This window comes from Cydia amplana, chromosome 23 (assembly GCF_948474715.1).
Source record: "Cydia amplana chromosome 23, ilCydAmpl1.1, whole genome shotgun sequence".
Lineage (NCBI taxonomy): Eukaryota > Metazoa > Arthropoda > Insecta > Lepidoptera > Tortricidae > Cydia > Cydia amplana.
In genome coordinates, this window is record NC_086091.1 from 4,903,570 (window position 1) to 4,930,786 (window position 27,217).

Below are 27,217 nucleotides of genomic sequence, written 5' to 3' on the forward strand. Positions count from 1 at the left end.
CATGCCCCATTCTTAATGCCGGTAACGCCAGTCCTGAGATACGTCAATGCTCTGTTGTTGTCTGTTTGGGCTCAGCTCACGACTGCTCTAAATAGGGGGCCTAGGCAAGAATACAGTTGAAAACACCAATCAAAACTTATATACTTAATGTATAGAAAGTCGCACACAAACTTTTTGTAGTAACTGTCATCCCGGTAGGTACATTTATGGCAAAGATATATTTGTTTTTTTTTTTATAATTTATTTATTTAAGAAAAAACTCTAGTTATGTCAATCATGTCATGTCAATGTACGATAGGCATCTGTTTCAGTCAAAAGAACGCGCAATAGAATAAACGGTCTACTTTTGCAGATATACAATTATTAAATTGTATTTTTTACTTTTACATTTATATGTAAGTAGTAGGTAGGTACCTACTTATATTACAATCTTATATAGGTAGGTAACTTAAGGAATAAAAAATAACATCGAGAATACCTGATTAAATAGATAGGTACCTTCAACAATCGATAACAAATTGCATACACTTTCAAAGAATCCGAACCAATTCCAATTCCTCTTCCTCAATTACGTATCGAAATACCGTCGCTGTAACTAAAACCGTTCACTCATTAGTATCATTCAGTCGCTTTATCGTTCAACCGTTCGTTCTGTTGTCATTCCAAGCGAATCTAAAAGACCGGTATAAGTTGCACTATGATTACATATAGTTGCTACTGCTCTCCAGGTCAAGTTAAATTTGTCAGTCTGAGAACTCGTGTAGTTCATGCTAGTGCAGAGAGTACTGACAGCAATACTCGTACTTACCATATAGTAAGATAAACCTTATGTAGTGGTAATAAGGTTTACAAAAGGGCAGTTAACAGTGTTGACGTCGAGAGATTCATGTACCAAGCGCTTCAAGCACCAGTTTAAACCTGACCTCTGGCTATGTATAGTTAAAGCAGTAGTGGAGATCAGGTTATACTAGTATTTGACAGTATTTGTAAATAGGTAGCAGTTAATTGGTGATAATGGCCCATTTGAGTGTAATCGCGCTTCGTTTAAACCGTGTTGTACAAAACGTATGTGTTTGTTGTAAAAATGGGGTCTACATATATGTATAGAACCAAAGAAAAAATGACGAAATTTACTTATTATTGGTCAGTACCTATGCGTCATTATTAAACTAAGTAACAGTTACGCTGTAAGACGTAATTCGTAATCAAAATAATCAAAGGCCTAAATTATCTCTTAGTGCCACTTGTAGGTACCATCTCACGAACGCGGGGTTAACCGGCTAAACCTGGAGTTACCAATGTTTACCAGTACAATTTGATACTCGATTAACGGTTTAAGCGGTTAACCCCGGGTTAGTGGGATGGTGCAAGTGGCGCTTACACAAAAAGTACATGATTCAAATTATAAGGAATTCAGAAGTATTTTTGGTAAAAAGAAGAAAAAACTGAGGCATAATTAATTCATCCTGGGCAATAAGTAAGGTCGTGTATACATATTTTTGGCACTTTATCCGAGTAGATATTTAATATCTTGAGTGTACAAGCGAAAGAGAATGTCAAAATGTGTTCAATTTGTAAGTTCAAAGCATAGAGAAATATAGTAAGACGAGTGCTCACGCCATACATCAGTTTTAGTACCAAAAAGACTATTATTTTCATAGTCGACATCTAGCATCGAGTAGCGGAATTATCAGTACTGCTACTTGACAATAGATGTAACACCGACCGGAAAGTCGTATGATGTTGAGCATTACTCGATGCTAGATGTCGACTATGAAAATTATAGTCTTTTTGGTACCAAAACTGATGTATGGAGTGAGCAATTTATGTATTTTTGAAGTGAAAACTTCTTTGGCGCTGTGCACTTTTTGTGATGGGGAAAAAATCTTAAACTCGTAACAGGTGTCACGTAACCGTAAGACAGACGGTCACATGACCTGATCGAAAAACTTACTTCAATGTCATTGAGGTTTTCTTTATTGATTTAAATGCCATCTAGTGAGTTTCGATCTAACTGGTATTAATATAACTCGAGTACTAACAGTGATGTGTTTAGTGGTTTCAATAAGTAATGCGACGAAATAACGCTAGATGGCGTTAACCTCAATTATACATAGTGCTGCAGACATTTTGCAATAGTGATTGAGTTTTCACTTCTGCCGGCACACCCTGAGTGCAACCCGTTGTTTTTTCTCTATGGTTCAAAGTGTATGTCATTTCCTCCAAGCTTCGTACTTAAACCTAAAGTGTATGTAACGTCCAATTAAAATAATTAAATGAACCACCATTTTCCTTTGTTGCAGATTCCATCAACGAAGTGTGAGTGGGTAAAATGAGAGTGAGCTAGTGATGTACCAGTGTCGATAATAGTGCTGTGCAACATGTCGATGCTTCTGACTGTCGGCGTTTTGTTGATCCAGTGCGCTTGGAGCCGACAGGAGAATCTTATTGAGGAATCAAGTGAGTAAAAAAATTTTTTTTTACATTATTTTGTATTTATCACTTAAAGTTTTTGATCTGAAACCGTTATACAGAGTGAAAATTTAATCACCTGCCATACTCTGCGCAGGATTCGAAAGTATAATTACTTATCAATAATAGTTATCTTGATAATTATCGATTTGATAATAACCTAATAAAATTTATAAAAAAATAGCAAAAAACGTCCAATTCTTTTTTACTATCAAAGAATTAAAAGAAAATAAATATAGCACCATCCATACTTGGGATAATTATCCGATAGTTATCGCGATAATTATCAAAGACTATAATTATCTGAATAATTTCGAACCCTGACTCTGCGTAGTGACTTTATAGGTCATACGATACCTACTGAACAACTTATATTATGGGACCAATAATGTCGATAAAGATATTAGCATTGGTCCCATAATTGAGGCTCCCCTTCAGGGAGACCTTAAATAAGTCCCACGCTAATTAGGTACCCTATTTTCTGAAACTCCCATACACCCAACCAAAGCATAATTTCATCGAATTGTTTTGCACCTGGGTTCATCAACTTTTTCTTGCCACACGTTGCTATGGTTACGGTCTCCTGAGTCACTCTTAAAATTCTAGGTTTTTCGTATTTAAAAATTTAAATTAACCAAACTTGCATTTTATGGTAGTTATAAGACCTTTCCATAATGGGACATCTACTGAGCATGTTATTAGAACATGGTACAGCAGTTCTTCTAACAATCTATGCTACTATTGTCTCCTCGCTGATGGGACAGAATAACAACAAAAAATAGTTGAGAGACCCATCTAGTAAAACTGAAAGTATGTCACATGCAAAATAAATTTTACAACAGGGCAAAATAAGGGTAAGTAATACATATAAACAACCACTAAGGGACGAATAAGGGTAGATTTACACCGTAAATTAGGGACGGGGACTGCTTTTAGAAGTTTTTGTCTCTTAAGGGTTAAAAGATGTATTGGTGTTTCTTGGGCTTAGTGTAAACAAAGTTAACATTTAGCGGGTCAAACAAATGTAAAGTAAGCAAAAAAAGATTTTATGGCCATTTAGCGAAGCATCATCATCATAATTTTAAGAGCCTGGCTCTTGTCGGTGGAGTAATTGCCATACCGTTTGAGTTACGTTACTGATACGTCACTATGTTGATTTTTAGCGAAGATTTTATAGTTATTAATATATTTAACAGAAAAACTATAAGTTAAACATTTATCAACCAGATACTGCAAAAAGCGACTGGTAAATATGTAATGATATTTACTACGTGAAGTAATTAATTAAAATATACAGCGTATTGCCTGTAACACGAGCAAATAATTAAACCATATATTATATATACTCCTCAAACTATAAAACTTTTGTTAAACAACTTTTAAAAATTATAAATCCTTTAGACTTCCACTTTTTCATACAAAATAAATATTGCCTTCAATGTACGCTGCCATCAGTGTGTTTGACGTTGCTTGTCACGGTTTAGACATAACAAAATTTGCAATACATTGCGTCTTAGAATAATCTTGAAAGTGTGTTAAAGAACAAAACATACATTATTTTTAAAAGTTGCTGAACTAATGTTGGTCAGCTTGAGGAGTATAGCCTACAGTTTAATTTATTGCTCCTGTTACAGGAAACACCCTGTATATAAGTCACGAAACACAAACTAAACAGCAGCAATTTAATAACTTACCTATATCTCAACTGTACCAGTACCCTTTTGAATGAGATCTTGAGTGACACGTAAAGGTTGATTTACCCTACAGCGACAAAGACATTCAGAAACATGCCATTTACATGTTTCTTCACAAAGATGGCGGTATTTCCGTCTTTCATTGTTGGATAAGGAACAATTTAAGGGGCTACTTTCAAGCTATTTCTATTGAGGTACGGAACCTTACGTATTTGCGTAACAATGCAATTTTACGTCATTTCATGTGTCTTTTGCCAGTATTGAACAGAAAAGTAGTATATTTCAATCAAAATTAAAGTAATCTTAGAATAGAGAACTAATTTCTGGCAACGGACAAACACGGTCCATAAGGATTTTTATTCAAGAAATTATTACTTTTTTAACAATTTTCACGTAATACCCTGCTTTACCAATCGTACATCTCTGAAGACAGCGCGCAGCCAAACCTCCGTGCTGGAACCGCAGCCCGAGCACCCAAAATACTGCCCCGCAAGATCTAGTACGCTTTGACAGCTATTTGTCATGCGAAAAATTGTTTACAAACAAGAAATTTCTTTTAAAATCCAAATTATAAGCCGTCTTGTTGTGCTGTTTGCGTGAAGTGATAGTTGATCCAGTGCTTTGTGTAAAGCTATAATCGCCGTCTTACTAAGATATGTAGGTACATAACAGGCATGGCAGAACCGGCCTCAAGGACCTGCAACGTGCAAACTATAAGTACCACGTAGGCCTTTCGGTGAGATCGCAACAGGATCATCGCGTTACCATAATACCTTATTTATTGTAATATTTTTATATCCTTTTTTATGTTGTTGTAAGTTTTATATTTAAATAGTTTACCTAATTAGAATCATAATCTAGCATAATTTTACCTTTAGTTAAGATGAGTTCCACCCCCCGTACGTTGATTTGCCCCCACTGCCCCGAATCATCTCGCAAATTTACGCCGCAGGGCCTTAAATCACACATAACTCGTATACACAAGAACGTGGCTCCTCAGCGCCCCCGCCAGCCCTCATCTGCCCAGGTGGCTCCCCGCGCCATCCAGCCTGACCCCCCCAGCCAGCTCGACCGCGCCACTACATGCCCACAGGGCTCGCAACCGTCTGGAGACACCCTCAGGAGCCTCAGCACCCTTAAAACTTCAGTACGGGTACTTCGTCACATACCCCGGGGAGCGAGAAACCTAGCCGCCGAAAAACTATGCAACGTTATTAGTAAGTGCATTGAGACCAATGAAACTGCCGATTGGTGTGCGCTACTTACTTTTGCATATACGGCGCTAAGAGCACCTGACGTTGAGGCCCCGGGAAATCTCACATCTAAAGTGAAGTACAACATAATTGACGCCGGATATTTGTCTACTTCGCTTGAAAATGTAAGTGCCGCAGAAGTTTCCTCCCGTATGCCCTCTATACTAAAAATAATAGAATATAAAGTCTTCGAAGGTGATGTAAGGGGCGCCGCTCGCGTTTTAATGTCAGACGACTCTATAGCACCTCCGGGCCCTGAGACTCTTGCCTCCCTACAGACAAAACACCCGCCTCCGTCCCGCCCTTTAGTTTTCCCCCGGGAACCAGATAGGACTACTCAAGCCTTGACCGTTAACCTAGAGGAAGTGGTTCAAGCGCTAGGGACTTTTCATAATGGGTCAGCCGCGGGCTTGGACGGAATCCGACCAGCTCATTTAAAAGAGTTGACGTCGACCTCGGCTGGCGATAATGGGCAACGGTTGCTCGAGTGTCTTGTTAAACTCTGTAATTTTTTACTCAGCGGACAATTAAACCTCGAAGTTTGCCCGTATTTGTATGGAGCCTCTCTGTGTGCTTTAACTAAAAAGGAGGGGGGCGTACGGCCAATTGCCGTGGGAAGCACCTTTAGGCGTTTAGTAGCAAAACTTGGGTGTCGTGCGGTAAGGGAACGGATGGCTAGGTATCTCCAGCCACATCAGTTAGGCTTTGGCACACAAAGAGGATGTGAAGCCGCTATCCATGCCACTCGCACATTTGTAGCAAACCCAGCAAACACAGACTGCGTTGTCGTCAAGTTAGACGTTAAAAATGCGTTCAATTCCGTGGAGAGAGACGTTCTCTTGAGCGAAATAGAACAACTTTCACCGTCTCTATATCCTTTTCTGTACCAAGTTTATCATTCCCCGTCTAACCTATTCTACAACGACTCTTTGATCCTTTCCCAGGTGGGTGCGCAACAGGGAGATCCACTCGGACCGCTCACCTTCAGCCTCGCCATACATAAAATAATACCGCTTTTAAAATCACCTCTTAACACATGGTATTTGGACGACGGGACCTTGGGAGGGAGACCTGATACCGTAAAGCAAGACTTGGATTTTCTTCTTCCCCGTCTTAAGGAAATGGGTCTGGAGGTGAACGCGACAAAATGTGAATTTTTCTGCTGCAGCCCAACTTCTTCTTCTTCCTTGTATTCTTTTCAGACTCTGCTTCCTGGTCTCAAAGAACTTTCACGTACCACGTTTTACCTTCTGGGCTGTCCAATATTCCCAGACGCCATCCCGGATGCAATAGAGACCAGGAGACGGCTCCTTCTGCGCGCCCGAGAGCGCCTCAATAATATAGGTACCCACGTCGCCCTTGTTCTGCTTAGAATGTGTTTTGCGGTTCCAAAAATAACGTACCTTTTAAGAACCACCCCGACGTGGTTGTGTCCTGATGAGGTGTCTTCTTTTGACGACACCTTAAAGGATACAACAGAAACCATTTTAAATGTGTCCCTTTCTGATGACCAGTGGACCCAAGCTTCTCTGCCTGTACGTCATGGTGGCCTGGGATTACGGCGCGCGGGGGACGTAGGCCTGCCAGCCTTCCTAGCGTCAGCGCATGGGGTCGTTGACCTTGTCTCTAAAATGTTACATTCCCATGGAGACAGGGCTACAATTCCCTTTGTTAGCGATGCGCTGGCAATATGGTCAGTTCGTTACCCAACTGCGACTGTGCCTGAGGCTCCGCAAGTGCAGAGAGCCTGGGATGACACGGGAGCCAGAAACACACTTGCCCGTCTCTTGAGTGCTGCTACGGGTGTGGATTTGGCAAGACTCCGGTCGGTGTCAAAGGTAGAAGCGGGAGCGTGGTTACAGGCATTGCCTTCCCCTCATCTGGGAACACTCCTTGACAGTGATTCAATGCGTGTGGCTGTAGCTCTCCGCCTGGGCTGCGATGTTTGTATACCTCACCAATGCATCTGCGGCGCCACGGTGGAAGCTAATGGCCATCACGCTTTGAGCTGCTGTCGCTGTTCAGGGAGATTTCCCAGACACCACGCGCTTAACGACATCGTCCGGAGGGCCCTTATATCCGCGAATATACCGTGCGTTCTGGAACCACCTGGCCTCTGTCGCACCGATGGCAAACGGCCGGACGGCTTAACTTTGGTGCCGTGGCAGAAGGGAAAGTGCCTACTGTGGGACGCGACGTGCGTCAGCACTTTCGCCGCCTCACACCTTAACCGGACGGTGCAGACAGCAGGCGCTGCGGCAAAGCTGGCAGCGTTAAGAAAGAGGATAAAATATTCCGACCTTGAGGCGAATTATTATTTTGTACCACTCGCCTTCGAGGTAACGGGGTGTTGGGGGTCTGACGCCATAACTTTTATAAGGGAGGTGGGACGTAGAATTAGGGAGAGGACCTCTGATGCTCGCGCGGGTTCGTACCTGGTGCAAAGGCTGGCCATCGCTATCCAACGTGGCAACGCGGCAAGTGTCATGGGCACCTTTGCACCCGGTACAACTCGCGGAGGTCTTTTTGATTAAAATATTTTAATATTTAGATTTATTTAAGTTATTTTTGTATGATTTTTTATATACCATTAACCTTTTGTATAATACAATAAAGACTTTATTTCTGGCACAGATTAAACAATAGGTAGTACTACCGTACAGAAAGTACATTTCCTATAAAACCGAAGTTTGACAGCGATTCAGGGTCGAATCACGATATGCCTTTCTAACTTATGGCACTATCCCTTTCGGCTATTTAGGGTTGTCAAAATTCAAGTGATTGTCTTATCTGTGGTCGTGCACGCAAAGGGACGTCAAGTTGTGTCAACCCTAATAAATGCTCGGAGCAATGCTGAGACGAAGTTGCCCGAAGTCAGGAGTGTCTCCCCACTGCTTCTAGGTACAAATAAGCGGTAATTATTTCAAAATGTACAGTCAGCGAAACGTACAAATATGCAGGACATTGCTTGATATTTAACGAAGATAGTTTACCTACCTTTAATTTAGACCTGATTATTAAACTGTAACGCATTACATTCTCAACCCTCGATATCGATAAACGCACTGGCCATCCCTTAATCTGAAATCCGCCACATTATTTTTAATAATTGTTAGATAAGGCTTGATATCTTCTAACTAACCTATCGTTAGATTGTTCATCCCTATTTACTCGTATCGTTTTATTTTATCGTCCATATCACTTGTATTAATCGCCAAAACAGTAAATATTACGTCTCCACCTAAGATAAGATATCGACATTCGATAAACGCGGCACATCTCTACGTAATTATATCCTATAATGTACCCGTGACCAGGGTTACCAAATCCGTATCCTTATTACGGGCAACTGTATTAAAAAAATTAAAAAACAAAGACATTTTGTAAGTGAAAATTTTATTACTGTTCCAAATTAGATGTCTCAATTAGTCATAGCTACTTAGCTAAACGAAAAATTAATCCTGAGAATTTTGGGACATCTGGCCACCCTACACATAACCGTCGCGTGGAGTAATCAGCGAAAATGACCCTTATACGTATGGTAATAAAAGTAACATAACAGTAAAAGGGATGCGGGTATTTCCTAATTATGTGGTGCTTGAGACAAAGTAGTGTTTGTTGGTGTCGGTGGTAAAGTAAAGTTTTACGCACTGCAATGGGTAGTTTTTGTGAATGGACATTTTGTCCTTGTTCAAGTAGATTACGAGGCCAGAAAATTTAATTTGTAAGTTAGTTTAAACTCAATTCTCATGAGCGCAATTGCATGACATGTATGTAAATAATGTTTACAGGGTATGTGCTAATTACCGCACTAGTGAAATAATTAGCACATTACGTGACTATGTCGAAAATATAAAGGGCCGTATGTATTACTGTAAAACGAAACTCATGTCGATTTAAAACACTCCCTTCGGTCGTTTTTAATTTTTCGTCCCCGCTACGCGAGGAGAATCTCACTTCCTGGCCAAGGCAAGACGTAAAACTTTAGACAAACTACGGGCGGCCCCAGATCGCATATTTATGGCCCTCACCTTCGGTTCGGGCCACAAACACCTGCGATCTGGAGCGTTCACGAATTCAACTCCCGTGGTATAATATGTAGGTAATGTACTATATCGCCACTCGTTTCGAATTTCCTATTTTACGCACTTGTATCGTACTTAATGTACCTACTATTAAGTTTCATTAAGTGACTTAAAATTGTCTCTTATATTCTGTACAAGCTTTTGAGTTTTGAGAAACAAAATAGTGTGCCAAACCTTGTGAACACGTACCTGTCATGACTCGTTAAAATCTTTGTATACTAAAACAATTTGCCTCAAAACTTTCAACCCAGCCTCAAAACTGCCAGAAACAATAAACTCGCTAATTCAGAACAGGAATCCGATTCAGATTTATCAACGTGTCATGGTTTTGATACGACCTTGACGATCGCTCACGCTGTTTGGTGCATACGAAATATACCTAGTCAAAGATTTAGCATGTCGTAGAAATAAATTTTACTAAAATACTAAATTCAAACAAAATTCTACTGTTGTAAGTATCCAAATTTTAGTGCCGGATCACTGAGTATATCAGATCTTCGAAGTGCCGGATTATCGAGATTTCACTGTATTGGTGTGACAGGGTCTCGGTCTCCCAGATATTTTCTATTATATGTGAGCAGCTTTTTGCGGAGACTTCGTGACAATCTTATTAAGGGTCGAAAGCCCACTCAAAAGTATCAAAACGATATTAATTTAAAACATTCTCGATTACAATCTACGTAATAGACACCCAAAAAGGTCAGCATAAAAAAAAATTGAGCAAAAAAGTAATTACCTTACGAGGAAGGAAAATTCGCTTAACACAAAGCCCTATCGGGCAAGCTAGAATACTTATAGAACTTTGTTTTACCAGAGATAACTACTTAATAAAGACTTACTCTCTTCTCTTCACTAAATTGCTTAAGTCGTATTTCAGATGGTGCCACATTATTTTTCACTTTCACTTATGTATTATTGTAAGATATATATTTAAAATACATTAGCATTAAGATATGTACCCACCACACCTAACTTGTCATAAATGTGGACGATTATGCGTTCAAGAATCTATATGGCCACGAGCGGCGCTGTCGCTAGATCACAGATCCTGTTTAAATCTTCTGTAAAGATGTACAAGGCCGGATGATGATGATGATTGTATTACAGTGTGGCTCCCCAATAGGGTATTTGACTGTACATGAATTTACACCATGCAAGAAATAAAACACCAGAATATTAATATAGAAACGTAGACAGCAGTTATTTTAAGACACAATTTATACGTTACGCGGCGCGGATGCAACTTATCAGTCTTTATTCTTCTCCTATCTCTGACTATTCAAGCCTCGTTCAAGTTTCCTAAATGATGAGAGACCATCTATCTGGAAACAATCTCCGTTGCCCTACTTCCAGTTATTAATGATTACTCGTTGTATTATGACGTAACTTAAAGATTGTATGGGCCAAGGAAATTTGCTTAAAGTGATTTTAATTTTTCATTGTGGCAGTTCAGTGAATCAGGGAGTTGTGAAAATAAAAGACAATAATAGACTGTGAATTCTGTAGAAGTCTGACTAGAGCTAATAAAAAGTGCGAGTCGGACTCGCCCAGTTCGCCCACCGAGAATTCCGTGCTTTTTATTATTTGTTGTAATAGCGGCAACAGAAATACATCATCTGTGAAAATTTCAACTGTCTAGATCAACTATCACGGTTCATGAGATAGCGCCAGAAGACAGACAGACAGACGGACAGTGGGGTCTTAGTAATAGGGTCCCGTTTTTACCCTCTGGGTACGGAACCCTAAAAATGACCCCACGCGTACCTATAGGGTATTTGACTGTACTTATTTAAAATAAATCATTGTACACCATGCATAAAATAAAGCACCAGAAGAATAATAGAGAAACGTAAGTACTTAGTTATTTTTAGACACAATTTCGATTTTAAAACTCGTATAAAACTACATATAAAGAGTAGGTAATTTGATGTGACGTCACATGCTAGTATTTCATATAGGTACTTAAATTCCATAGTAGCAAAATCGTTTTGACATTTCGAAATAAGAAACTGATTTGACTAGTAGTCAAATACCCTATTATGCGCAGCTTGATAACATCACATATTGTAATGGCGCGCAAGAGGTTTGACATATATAATTTTACTTTCGCCAGTCAAAACTTTTAGTGTACCTAAATGTAGTTAAGGTACGAGTAGGCTCCACGGGGTAGCAAGATTTCACTCATATCTTAATCTGACGCGCTCGGGAAACTACAGAAATCCCCTTCACAAATCTCATCATCCATAAATTAAGCTTTCGCATAAACCACTACTATTTTATTACCAAAATTTACTTTCGAAATACTAATAAATCTAAACCCTATCTTCAGCTTGGCTTCAGCCAATACCTATGTAAATGCAACGTCGAAATCTGAACCTGCAACCTTTCGATCCAAATTTACTGCTGCGCTGAAAATAGATTCATTTCCATAAGAATTTTCTGTAGATAGACAGACACATGAATTTATGATTTTATACATCTAGCATTTACCGTGACTTGGCGTGAAATTATCATATTCTAACCCTAAAATCTGAAACAAGAGACTTGCTATACCTAATAAAAATGCATTTTTGATAAGTTTTTATTCTTAGAAGGCAAACGAGTAGATGAATAGCCCGATGGTAAGCCATTACTGACGCCCATGGACACCTGGAACACCAGAGGGGTTGCAAATGCGTTGCCAGTCTTTAAGATGGGAGATATTTCGTACATAAGTTCCGAAAAACTCATTGGTACGAGCCAGGATTTGAACCCGCGACCTCCGGATTGAAAGTCGGGCGTCATATCCACTCGGCCACCACCGCTTTTTACCTACCTACCTAGTGTACCTATATGTATATCATAATAAATAAACATTTGAGGGACAACATTCGACCTATATCACCCGAAATTACGCAAAGCTTTTACTGTAGGTACATTAAGCAATGAGCAACAATATACCACGTACGTATTATGCATACATAACTTCACAAACTCATTTGTACGAGCCGGGTTTGAACCCACGACCGATTCGGAGACCGCAAGCCTGGATTAGTGAGGACGAGACAGTAGTTTCGCCCGAGATTTGTATGTTGAACGTGATGTTACGAGAATTCCTCAACTACCACACTACAGATACATTTATTACTGTCATAAAATAACTTCAAATAAGTGCCCGTTGTGTGCACGGGTCTTTGTTAATAAGATCGGCTACGCAAGCCACACGCGTGCACACGAACGTCTTCAGCAGCGGAGTTGAAACAGTCGCCGTGGTCGAAATCGGTCGGGAGAGTATATATATAAAATAAGTTCAATAGGCTAGATGACAAATTTTCATTTATGGTATCAATCAATAGACAGCCCATCTTGAAGTATGAACAAAATAAGTAAATTTCGTTTTTGTCGGTGAAATATTGCGTTTATGTAAACATATAGTTTAGGGTGTTTCATTTTTCCGTATTTTCGATTTTCATCTGACTTCACTCGGATTATGCTTCTTCCTGATTAAAAAATATTATATACGAAAAAAAATTTAAAACGGTCAATATTTAGAGGTTGCACAACATCAACAAAGTTTTCTCAAATATTAACCAACGACTCTACATCGGAGGGTAGAAAATGGTTTAAGCAGCTACCATCAAAGCGGTGAGTAGTGCGATACTGAACCTTCTACATATAAATCAATTTTAAAATTAGTAGTTAACCTGGATTTTGGTAACTCGGTATTTTTTTTTTTTCAGTTTTTCCATCTGTTTCCAAAGGAAAAGTGGTTTAATCGTGTTTTAGTCGCAATTGGTGAGCGAAGTCAGGAAAAATATCACAACTTTTTTTTCTCCATACAAAAGTGAAACACCCTAAATTAGTTGCTATAAAATCTTCTCCTGTTCCATTCTAATTTGAATCTTTGTTTTGAAAAGTGAAAATTGAATTTTTGTTGGCAACGTTTGACGTCTGGGCGGCTAGAGTTTAAGACTATTCATCATTCTCTTGCCCTTGTCACACCTCGGACACTGGCGATCAAATGTATGAAACAAACGCTTTCCTACGCACACAGCCTAAGCTCGTGTAGGTGAACTCGTACCAAGCTTGTGTGAGTGAGATAAGACATTGTAGGGTAACTGTGAGGTAACCGAGAGCGGGTCTCAGCGGGTGGGCGGCACTTTCAACGGGAGGCAGGGAGCGTCCATACTGTATGCTAGTACTCTTTATTATACTGTGCCCTTGTCCCATTTACTTGGGGTCGGCGTAGCATGTCTTCCTCTTCCATACCTCTCTGTCACCCGTCATCTCATCATTCACTTGCGTTCGTTTCATATCATCTCTCACACAGTCCATCCACCTTTTCCTCGGTTTTCCTCTCCTTGTACTTCCCTCCACATTCATTCGTAATACCTTTCTCGTCACATGACTTTCATCCCTCCGCATCACATGTCCGTACCAGGCTAGGCGGTTTGCCCTTACTTTTTCTGTTATGGGTGCAACTTTTAGGCTTCCTCTTATATACTCATTCCTTATCCTATCCATTCTCGTCACGCGACACATCCACCTTAACATTCTCATCTCCGCTACATGCAATCTCTTTTCATCCGTCACCTTTAGGGGCCAACACTGATCCATACATGACGACAGGTCTTATGACTGATTTATAAATTTTACCCTTCAACCGAAGAGGCATTTGGGCATCGCAAATGGTTCCCGTGACCGGTCGCCATTTCATCCATCCATCGACTATAAAGTTACATTTCTAAATTTAATTCTTATTTTTAATTAATATACCTATTTAGTTTAAAATAAAGCTACATTTAATAACCTAAGCCAAAAATCATTAACCTTAATCACCCTTAAGACAAAAGTATTAAAAAAGGAGGCAGCAAAAAAACTCTCCAGTGCTATATACTATTCTTATTACTTAACTAGCTTTATAAAAACCAGTTGAGACGTTGTGTAGACGATATAGAAAAGATTGCGGGTCACTTTTGGATGAGATTAGCTCAGTACCGAGACAAGTATAGAAGTATAGAAGCATAGTGTTATGACTATTTCACACATCGATAGTGGTTCTTATCATCATCATAAGCCTTTCACATCCAGTACACTTGGTACTGAGCTAATCTCGTCCATAAGTAGGTAGGTAGTAAACTATTTATAAATAAATTAATATTATAGGACATTCTTACACAGATTGACTAAGTCCCACAGTAAGCTCAAGAAGGCTTGTGTTGTGGGTACTCGGACAACGATATATATAATATACAAATACATAGAAAACACCCAAGACTCAGGAACAAATATCTGTGTTAATCACACAAATAAATGCCCTTACCAGGATTCGAACCCAGGACCGCGGCTTAACAGGCAGGGTCACTACCCACTAGGCCAGACCAGTCGTCAAATAAATAAATAAAGTTGAGACCAGTGTGGTATGAAAATTGTCGAAAGTTCAACTAGAACTGGTTTTAGAATAACCCGGGAATTGAAAAATGTGCGGTTCGGATAGGATAATTGTTGCCACCAAAACTGGGCCAATCCGTAGGCAATTTTGATAATCCTAACTCTCTACCGGTAAGCTACTATTGTAAAGTCGTATGTCCTTTCGGTTTTTTGGAATATGAACTTTATGAAGAGAAAAATAAAGTTGTTTTTGTAAATTTATTTTTTGGAAAAATCTGCCAGGGATTTAATTACTGCGTTACTTACCGATCTAGTTTTTTGCGTTTGTAAAGTGAATTTTATGATGAATGGATTAAGACTGCTTTTTTAATTAAACAGGAAGATTAGATATAGATTGCCGATTTTGTAAAAGTATTTACTGGAAAGCGCGAAAACTTACCTACCTATTTGTATTTCTGTCCGTAGTACTTGACGTGAGAAAAATTGTTCAAATAAAGACCTTATTGAAAGAGAACAAGATAAAGTGAGTTTTTTCATGCAAGTACTGCACCCGCGATAAGCAGGGCAGATTTGTTTTGGCAGTGTATGTTAAATGTTACTTTTATTTTATCATTAGCGACCCGCCCGGCTTCGCACGGGTTAACAAATTATACATAAACCTTCCTCTTGAATCACTATATCTATTAAAAAACCGCATCAATATCCGTTGCGTAGTTTTAAAGATCTAAGCATACATAGGGACAGACAGACAGCAGAAAGCGATTTGTTTTATACTATGTAGATGGACACCGCCAGCCACGTTTGATGAAGTTATTTCAGAATACTTATTGCCTTTACACATCATCAGTGGAACAATTAGTCCACTATTGTGATCAAAACGCACCGACAATACTACCTAAATTGCCATACCTAGATATTAGCGTCCATCCATTCTGCATACGCGCCAAAATTCCACATTTGTCGTAGCACTAGGCTTATGCACTCGTCGCATTGCTAAAAACACACCACACAACCAAATTTCAACTCTATTTGCAGGTAGATAAGAGTTACTTCATCCGCAAAAAGTAAATTAGGCTGCCTTAAATTTACTCTATCGCTGGTACGATCTAAACTCTACTCTAACATCCTATATTTAAAGGTTATAGCGACTGCATAATGAATTTAAGCTGGATTTCAGCCAAAATGGGAAACGGCGGTTATTCATATGAATGCTTTTTGGTATTAAGTGTAGTTTGAACTTATGCAGTTATGGTTAAGTATGAATAGTTTTAGGACTTAAATGAGGACTGGATTGAATAGGTCTGGAGCTAGGATTAAGCATGACACGCTAGACCGGGCCAGTGTTAATTTTAAAGCAAGATATTGTTTCCTTCTAGAAGTTAAAGTTATGGACGTAGAAGATATTTTCCACAGAACATATTAAAGAGGTTAGAATGGCTATCGCGCGCAGTTAGTATCGGAACCGGTGTCGCCGCTCGTTCCTCTCCACATTTACTAACACTCGCGCAACGGTAGTAAAAACTTGTGTGCGTGGTGAATGGATAGGCCTACTTTAGACAGATTTGATGTCTGGCTTCTTAATCTGAAGGTTATTGTGGCGCAAAAGGCATGCTTACTTCGTTTTTCGGTCAGCGCGGGCGAGTAACATGCGAGCGTTTGCTCAAAACCGGCGGCGACACGTACCCTGCTCGCATCGCCATTCTAACTTGTTCTGTAATATTTTCTATGTGCATATAAATAATATTAACTTTTCAATGTGTGAGATGGTCAAACCCAACGATGGAATCAAAGTGATCAAACATCGGCTGTGGAGCAGAAAATGTCTTTCTCGGAAAAAGTGCCAAAAGATGCCTAAAATTCGTCTAGGATCCTTATCATTATCATACAGATAGTAAAAATAAGATATTGAAAACAAACAAGATAAAAACAACATAATTTAAAAGCATAAGCATTACTAACTTCAGTACTTTAATAAATTGCAATATTCTCTAAAGTCGTGCATTTCAAACATTTTCATATATTTTTTACGCAACTGTAATTATCAATTTAACTACCAAACATATAATTTGTATTACCTATTTATTCAATTTTAAGTTTTAATAGCTTCGTGAACACGCACTCGCTATACTGACTGATTATAGGTATGTTGTGTACTTTCCGTGCTTCACTCGCCCTTGGCCCCGACGGAAGACCAGCGTTGGCCCATCCAGGCTAACACCATGCTGAGTCGGGACCATTTCGTGGTTATTTTACATGTTATGTTTGATATGTGTTGTGATGTTAAGTGTAAGTTTTACTTTTGTTCCCCTGTTTTATCTGTTGTATTTTTATTGCCACGAATAAACTATTTCTATTCTATTCTATTCTATTATTTATATTTATTTCTGTTGTAGTTAAGTTTCTCTGAATTTAAATGTATAATTTCTTTGAGAAAAATAAAATGTTATCACAAAGACAAGAACTTTAAAAATTAGCAATCTCTCCCTCTAAATTCTCAACGCATTTGAAACGTCTTGAAAGTGAATAACAAATGACGTCACAATATTAAAATATGCGGGCAGGGTCGCTCGGGATAAATTGAATTTAAAGACTCGAGAGTCACCCTTAGCTAAGTGACACGGGGGAGGCAAAAGTGGAATTGGCGACTGGAGAATAAAATTGCGGTTAGATGTAAGAAGAAAGGAGGCATAGGAAGACCGAGACGTGCGTTTTTGGACCAGGCCAAAGAGAAAATCAACGTAGTGACGTATTAGGAGCCCAAAACAGTGGCAGAGAGAAGAACGGAATGGGGGTTACTCTACCGACAAGAGCCAGGCTCTTAAGACTTATGATGATGATGATGATGTAAGAAGAAAAAAGGTTGCAAAGTGGGATTGCATTTAATGTACCCCTAGTGTAAATTTCATTCAATAGCGTGACGTGACATACGCGTTGCGTTAAGTGTCTAAGGATTTAGTGTTTCTAAAACGTCCCGCTTGGCGCGCTGTTTAGAATCCCATACAAAAATAGACGTAACGCAAACGCGAACGCACGTCACGCGATCGTATGAAAACACTAGGGATTCAATAACAAACGGTGGTTTCACGAAATGGCGGGAAAAGTAAAAATACAAACGACTGATCCGGGTAGAGATAATGCGGATTGCATCTGTGTAGAAAACAGTATACAAAAAGGTGTGCAAGAATAGCACAAAAGCTAAAAAACATCTAATACCGATCCGTTTGAGCCGTCCTCATTGTGGCTTGTGCCGTGTGGAGATAGGAGTACTTAAACCGAGTGCAATATACCCAGATTATCGGAAAACTCGCATGGTTTGTGAGCTCGAACAGAGGGTTTGCTTCCACAAACGGTTTGGGAAACAGTTTCTTCCGAAATACCGTTACTTCGGAAGAAAAGAAGAAGGAAATAAGTAAATATTAGGTGGCATCTTACACAGATCAACCTAGTCTCAAAGTAAGCAAAGCTTGTACCACGGGTGCTAGGCGTCAATATACATACTTATACAGATAAATATGTATTTATCTGTATAAGTATGTATATTGACGCCTAGCACCCAAGTATGTACTTATACATAGAAAACTCTTTTGATTCAGGAACAAATTTCTGTGTTATTCACACAAGTAGGTATATGCCCTTACCGGGAAAAAGTACCTACTTATTGCATTAACTAAGAGAAAGTAATGCATGCAAAAATTTATTATAATTACATGTTTATTAATGTACAATCGCTACGTAATTCGCATAGTGAAATACATTAAATAACTACCTACAAATGTTACCCCATTGTGCTCAAATACAACTAGAAAATACCGAACGTATAACGTTTTTTGCGTAAGTTAAAAGCTGTGAAAATGTATTTTTGTGGGTAAGTTATTAACTTATGAAAGTGTTTTTAAAACAAGTCATATGACCATGGCGAATGGTGTCGTTGAGTGACAGAATTTAATAAAATAATACAATAATTTCTTGACATTTATTGTTCAAAGCAGTCAAATTACTCTTATAAAAGGTTTCCAAAGCCGTTGAAACATAACTAACCAGTATTTTTTTTTTCTTAACAATAAACAGGTTGCTAAAAACCGTTGAAATATAACTATAACTTCTAAAATGGTTACGTTTCGTTTCACGGAGCTTGGAATGGAACAGCCGTATAAGCGACGTACTAAGCTCTGTTCAAGCTACGACGCGACGCCGCATTCATCATTATTTTTATTCTGCCTCCGAGTTTGAATGAATACGGATAAATCATCTGTACGAAAATAGAATACAAACCGAAAATTCCTTTATACCTAAAGCATTTGTGAGCCTTAGGTTCAGATTTATGAAGTATTGACGATGAATGCGAGATGGTGAAACGCCACATTGGGAAAATTTCATTGTAAACCTATCAGCCATATTGCGTCTAGACATCCAAAAGTACAAACTATTATAACATTAGTAGGATTATAATGTACCTTGAAACATTTAATAGCAATGTGAAACTTTCTACCAACACAAATTTGCTCAAGTAACTTTTATCCACAAAATAGTCCATTAAAAAAAACTCCCATTCAAATCCCAGGCGATACATTATTGAAACGGATATTACAGAGGCCGTTAGAAAATAATGTTCCAACCATAATTGCCGAATACCCCTACTTTGTTAACCAAATCTCAACCATAACTCGTCTTCTTAAAGTTAAAACTCCTTTGTTTTTTTCCATGATGACTTAATTTGAATTTAGAATTGAATGAAATGACGCCGTCTACAGGACGGATTAACGGGTGTTTTCAGTTAGGGGGTTTTTGATTATTTACGTGGAATTTGATACGAATTGGGGAAATTTGGACGATCAATTTAAGTGGGGATGTTTAACGATATTATGGCGATGGTGCTTTCGAGTTATTAAGTAAATGGAATTAAAACTGATTGTGGTTAGGAATAAATCTAAATATTTTCGGAATTGCTACAAATTGTAAATAAGAAAGAGAAGTTTTACATGCAAAGCTTTTACTCGCTCTATTTTCTTTTAATAACAATTTTTAGCAAGGTAATCTACCAGACATAAGTATATTATTATGTTACATAAATGCTCCTGCCAAGTTTCATATATAAGCTGCAGAGATAACTGACCATCCCTACAAACAAGTAACTTGTTGCGTAATAGTATTTTATGCAACCGTTGTTTAAGAGAGGTCAAAAAAGGCGAATCGCGTGAGTAACAATTTGAGGCGAAGCCGAAAATTGTTAATAAAGACGCCACGACAATTTTTTGACTCAGTTAAACAACGTTGCATACAACACTTTTTCTATAACCAAGCACTTTGAAATAAAATTGTAAAAACAAATATTTTTCATTTAAGAAGAAGCAAAGAATGGAGGGTACGGGCGGGAAAAGAATGAATGAAATAAAAAAAAACATGTCTATCGTTCACTCATCTGTCAGAGATGAGTAGATGACAATTAAAATAAGGTTGGCAACAATGTATTTCATACAATATTTTTGATTACACGATTTAAATAGATAGAGTGATTCAAGAGGAAGGTTTATGTATAATTTGTTAACCCGTGCGAAGCCGGGGCGGGTCGCTAGTGGTTAATATAAAAAAAACATAAAGGCAATATCTAGAGTGGAAAATGGGGAGTACGTTTGTATGAAGAAGCGGAGTAAGCGAAGTCGCTTGTGAATAACGTTAGAATGAACTTTGCATACAACTGGGTAAAATAAAAACTAGTTTAAATTCTTCCTTTACTATTGTCTTGCGGTAGCTTGACACAGATCTAGTTTTAGTTTTTTCGTGCACACGCCGTGAGTCTTATTCCTATGATATTAAGGTCTACTTTCGGGGAATTTACAAATGGTGAACTACGGTTATGGAAGTTTGAGGATTGCAGTATTTTGTAGTAACTTAATTATATTGTTTGAAAGTTGGTTTGAGTTTGTCATGATAGCTTGTTAGATTGTTATAAAGTGAAATTGTTATAATTTTAACCGACTTGACTTGAGAAGATATTATATATCCGCTTAAGACCAATTTTAATAATGATAGGCTCAATAAAATATTTGCTCATGACGTTCAGGTTCCTGTTGGGAAAACAGCAATGTTCTTGAGAAGCCATTGCGTCAAAGATTTACAACGCCTTACCGGCCGAAATTAACTGCCGTATTCGAACTTCAAGATATTCACAAGAGACGACACGTACTAGATCCATTCTAGATACGTTATAGTTTAGATATCAACTAGTTCACTTTTGCAGCGCAATTCGGGCAACCAATGTCACTTTTACGTTAGATAGAGTTAGATATCTATTAGATGTGAATTTGATCTCTAAGTCATATCCTGTGGAAATCGTTCAAGAGTATCTCCAGAATCGCGCAAATGTTAAATTTGACAGGTTAGATCTTAAACATATCGTTATCGTATCTTGGTGATGTGTAAAAGATATCTAATAGATGTCTATTTCATAATCCGAATCGGGCCCTAAAGCCCTTGCTACACGGTCGCCGACAAGGCCCTCAGACCGCGTGGCCTTGGTCTGGACGGACCGTGTAGACAGTTGTTTCCAACAAAATTTGACCAAAACTGACCAAGGACAGACCAAGGTCAGACGGTTAGAAGGCTTGTCGGCGACCGTGTAGCGAGGGCTTTAGTCTCTTTCGCCTACTAAATTCTTCCCTAGTCTAAAGAAATATCTTATTGAGCTGTGTCCGTAAAGCCTTAATGAGTATTTTATAAAACTTAATGTAAGATAGAAAGAATTGCATGCTAATAGCTAATATATACACCGATCTGGTAAAATTGTATTGAGACAATACGACATGTAAAATGGTACCATCTCATGTAAACATACAATTTATGGCAAATAAAAAAAAAATACGGTTTGTTACGAGTACGCTCTTTGATTAATATACGTTCATGGTTTTTTTTTTCATCTAAGCTTGTTAGAAATCGAAGGGATTCTTATAAGCAATACTTTTGTTATAAATTAGTAGTCGTATTTAGAATTATATAAGCTATATTTAGGCTAGATCTAGGCTCTAGGATATCTGCTCTATCCACCAATAGAATTGCAAAAAAACTCCGTTCCTCTTTGCTAAGGGAGTTTCATCTCACTCGCCGCTCCGCTGCCTCGCTCTGCTTCATTGGACAATCAGCCTTATTACCACATTGACAAAATAAGTAAAAAATCCTGTCCTTCCTTTCTTTCTCGTATATTTGCATAATAATAGTAAGTGTCATTGTAAAATCAGTAAGCTTTAAATTTATTTCCCGGTATAAATTCGAATGAGTTTTTAAATGTCACCTTTGTTAAATATACGCAACTTTGCAACTTTGTTACAAAAAACGGTCGCAACTCGTAACCCGCGACCGGAAAGCCGTATATCTAATTTACAGGCACTAAATGTGCGTAACGCACTCTTAGGGCGTGCTGTAAATCTTACGAGGAATTATTTACGCTGTGCGTGTGGACTTGTGGAGTAACCAAGCTTTCTGTCGTATTTCGGATTGCGCCTTTTTGCTCTTAACCACAGAATAAGTAATATTATCATCATACAGAACGGCCACGCATCGCCCCGTCCCGACTCGCATTACCTCGCCCCGCGACTGTTCGCGACATGAATCTGGCGGACTTCTGGCGTCCTCTCAGTAAAGCGACTTACCCACACATACAAATGACGCGTGTACAGACGTGCCGCGCACACATATAAACGCTAATGATTTTTGATGTATTGCGTGTCCGCCCTGTGTCTTAACATAAAACAGTTTTTTGTAACATAGAGAAAAATAAAAGAAATTAACTTCGATGGCTTTACTAAGTAGGTACAAGCAACACTCAACTGTCCATCGGTGGACCTTATGCCTTTTGTAATAAGCTTTACGAACTGTCAGTTAACAGTGTGGGTGTCACTAGTGTATAAGAAAAGACAGTATTATTCTCTCTGACCATGCTCCAGTGAACAGAATACAACATAAATCAAAATATTTAATAAAATAATTTGACTTGTTCCATAACTTTACGGTACTAATGAGGTTTATGCAAGCATTTTTTCGACAAACCTTAGTCCACCATTAGTACCACAGAACATATTAAAGAGGTTAGAATGGCTATCGCGCGCAGTTATAGTATCGGAACCGGTGTCGCCGCTCGTTCCTCTCTACATTTACTAACACTAGCGCAACGGTAGTAAAAACTTGAGTGCGTGGTGAAGGCCTCCTTTAGACAGATTTGATGTCTGGCTTCTTAATCTGAAGGTTATTGTGGCGTAAAAAGGCATGTTTACTTCGTTTTCGGTCAGCGCGGGCGAGTAGCATGCGAGCGTTTGCTCAAAACCGGCGGCGACATGTACCCTGCTCGCATCGCCATTCTAGTGATTTGTACCTACTTTATTTGCTGTATTGTGCAATAAAGTTTTTATACTTTAAATTATCCTGCTTTCATTTTGATCATGGCGTCCCTACTCGTACGTGTTCCGTCGATTTTAATTCCCGTTCCTTTTTTTCACTCGCGCGCGGGAAAAATCATAACGTGCCGTGTTTCGGAGCCAATTAGCAAACGTCAGACGAACGTTGACGGATGGTAATGTGGAGAGTTGTTATTTAACCGTTTTCAAGGTAATGGCAATATTGTTGGCGTAACATGCATTATAGGTTAATTAATCACATTGCGATACAGTGCCACTGTTTGTGAATATACCGGGTGCCCAGTAATTAATGGATAACCTTCTAACCACCTCATATGTCTAGTGAAACATTCGTGGTTTCCGAGATAATAGGATTTTTCTGTCTTTTTAAAGCTAGAACCTTACTTAACTTCAATCACTATCTAGTCTAGGCCATATATTTCTCTGTAAAGCTCTGCATCCAATATTCATGCTTTAAAACGTTTGGCTTGTCTGCTAATCTTAAATTACACACAGGTAGCTCTTTTGAGCCGGCGAACATTATTTATTCAAGAGTAACTACCACTTAAGTGCAATATTCAACTATAATTATATTATTTACATTTTGCTACCGTTCTTATTCATTAAATAAATAAAATACTCCTACAACTGGGAAAAAATCTAGTCACTATTTAATATTTTTCCAGCCTTGGTCACTTTTTCTATTGTACAATTTTACATGACATCAATTTCAGTTGCAAAATAGTCGTCTCTTGTTTAATAATACCTATCGGCACAATCTTCAAACAATCTCCCAAACTGCGTAACAATGCGTTACCGTGCGTTACCGTTTAGACACCTTAATTAGGAAATTTGCGAATAATTAGCGAACGTCAAAGTCATCAAAGCGCGACCCGCGTCATACCGATGTCAATATCAATTTGTGACGTCAATTTCTGGTCCCTTTGCGTTGTCAAATGTCTGCTACTTATACAAACTTTTGCTTGAACAAAGGTGGTGAAATATTTTCCTTAAATTTAGGACTCACGGACACGCGCAATCTTGGTCAGAAAAACAGAGAATTTTGTAGGTAGTATAGTAATGTTCCATGATTTTTTATTCTGGGAGTTGTTGCGACCACTATAAGTATGAGTATGTATATCTTCTTTTAATAGAAAATGTAGTCATAGAGTTAGACCAAGTTAAGTCTACAACAATCTTGATAGCATACGCAGTCCATGTAGTATTTTATACGTCATTATTTCATAGAAGTTTGACGTTTAAAATATCACTTGCACTACGTGTGCTATCAAAACCATTGCAGCCTTATCGTGAATAGTTAGATAAAAGACCTATTATTTTAAATCATCTTATTTATGTAAGTGATTGTTTCTCTTATCGGGGGGTTAATAAGTAACAACATACCCTCAGTACAGGACCCTTGTAAAAGTGAGAAGGCAATAGGGAAGGATGATACGTCAGCTGACACTGTATCATAATTAGTGAAAACAACACATTATTATAGACTAAGAGAAAATCACAAAACAGAAAAAAATGCAATTGGTTTCATTCAGATAAAATATTAGGTAGTTGGCGCAGTCGCTTGGATGGATGTTATATTGATTTTAACAAAGATCACACACACACACACATCACACACACAGTCACATTGTAATTATATACCTACATAGAAGAAGAAAGTTGTGGTGTATTAAATACGAAAATCTAAATTCACAAAGTTTACTACATCGTAAAATTAAACAAGAAACTAAGGTTCAAACGCCCTTAGCAATATACTTAACACTCGTGTCTAGAAATTAGCTTTGGCAAGACTAATCAGGATTCCTACAATAAGTTCCAACAATTAGCTGTTTTAAAACAAAATTGCTTAAAACAAAGAACCATATAGCGAATTATCTGCAGTCTAGTCTTGTCTAGACTTCATAGATCACGTCTGCCTGAAATTGGATGGTTTTGTGATCTGAAGTCTGAAACACATGGGTGCTTGGGTAGCTGAAAAATCTTTTGTTTCGTGAGTTGTAATGTTTTGAGATTTTGTGTAGTAAGTAAATCTGTAAGGGCCACTTGCACGAACCCGCTAACCCAGGGTTAAGCGGTCAAACCATTAACCCAGAGACAAAAGATATGGCGTGTCGCGCGAGATTTCTTGAACAAATGTCACTTGGCCCGAAAAACCATTTTATCTATGTAATGACCACGATTTATTTACCCGTAGTGTAAATTTTCATTCGATAGCGTGACGCGACGTGACGTACGCGTTTGCGTTAGGTGATTTTGAGTTTCCAAAACGTCCCGCTTGGCGTGCTGTTCCAAATCCCATACACAAATAGACATAACGCAAACGTGAACGCTCGTCATGCTATCGAATGAAATGTAGGTACACTAGGGGTTCTTAATTAGAAAATTAGAATCGATAAACGAATGCCTAAAATTTCTGGGGTAAGGTAAGCCAAGCGGATCTAAATCTCCTCAAGGATTAAACTGGAACATTGGTGTACTTTAGATGAAAGCTATTCAATACGATAAGCTCTTTTAAATAGGTAAGTGTAGGTAGGTTGGTAGTAGAGTTATTAATCCAGTCTCCTGTAGGGTAGGGGTTAACTGGAAAATTGATGTACTTTGGACGAAAGCTTTTCAACACATTAAGCCCTTTTAAATAGGTTTGTATTAAAGTTATTAATCCAAAAGTTTAAGCCTAACTTGTAATACAATAGTTAGATTTAGTAACTAAACTAAAGTAAAGTAGTTAGATAATCTCTCAAACCTATGTTATAAGGCGCTTACCACTTTTTCTGTATTTTGGCTAATGGAAGGTAAATAGTTAGCTGATCCCTTGGGGGGAAATATGGAGGAATTTGATTTAGTTGGCAAGCTGATTATGGACGTGAGTTTTGTGAAATTACGAGTATTAGGTACATTTAAAAGGATCAAGGGATGTTGTGTTGTAAGTAATGATTTTTTTTTTCTAGTCGTCGACTGAAATTCTTGAATTAAGCTGCTCGCGTATCTTAGATGTATACTTTTAGTTTCTTTACCTATACGATTCTTCTACCAGAGTATTATTTTTGTTGACTAGTAGAAAAAATATTGTATACAATAGTGATATAATCAAGCTTTTCAATCTCGTACCTTACTTAGGCCACTCAGCAAGCTTCATTGCCTAAACACGGTACTCGACTGAAAATCTCTATTATATCACGATTGTATAAAATACTAATTCATGTTTGAAATACTTAGCAATTAAAACACTTTTATGATTATACATTCACAGTGCCCATGCCTCCCTTTTGGTCGTAGTTTAACATACCCGGGTTCATTTGAGACCAAACATTTTGATTCATTAGAAACTTCCTCACTAATACCTATAACCTCACAGGTATTACATAATAACCCTCGTATTACATCGGCTAACAAGGTAACCACACACCTTTGTACCTAGCTTATTTCGCTCGGTTTAACATAGGCAACCTGTTTTCAAACGAAGGTTTTTGTAAGTAATAAGGGAAAGGGATAATTTGATATAGGGCCTAAAGGTGCGGTCTCTGTGTTGTGTTAATATGTCGTTATTATGTCTATTTGTATAATGTCTAATTATATAACGGTGTGAACAGACAGACAATATTCGGAGTAAAGATTTGAAATATTGTACGTGTTTATATACTTGCAAAGTTTCAAGTAAATACGACTGTTTACGGCAATAGGTACTTACATAAAGTTTTTAATACATTTTTTTTAGGTGACTTATTTTGTTACGAACATATAAAGTTAGTATTACGTATAATTAAGTGGGGTAACAATGAAATAGTCTGCTTCTATGGCCAGGGTTAAAGTTTTCTTCTAGGTGTTATATTTCATCGTAATTGTTTCAGTTGTTTAGCTTTTTAAATTAGTAGATTCATAAAATTTCTATAGATTTTCAGCAATTCAGGGGCTCGATATGATAACCATCAGGTAAACTG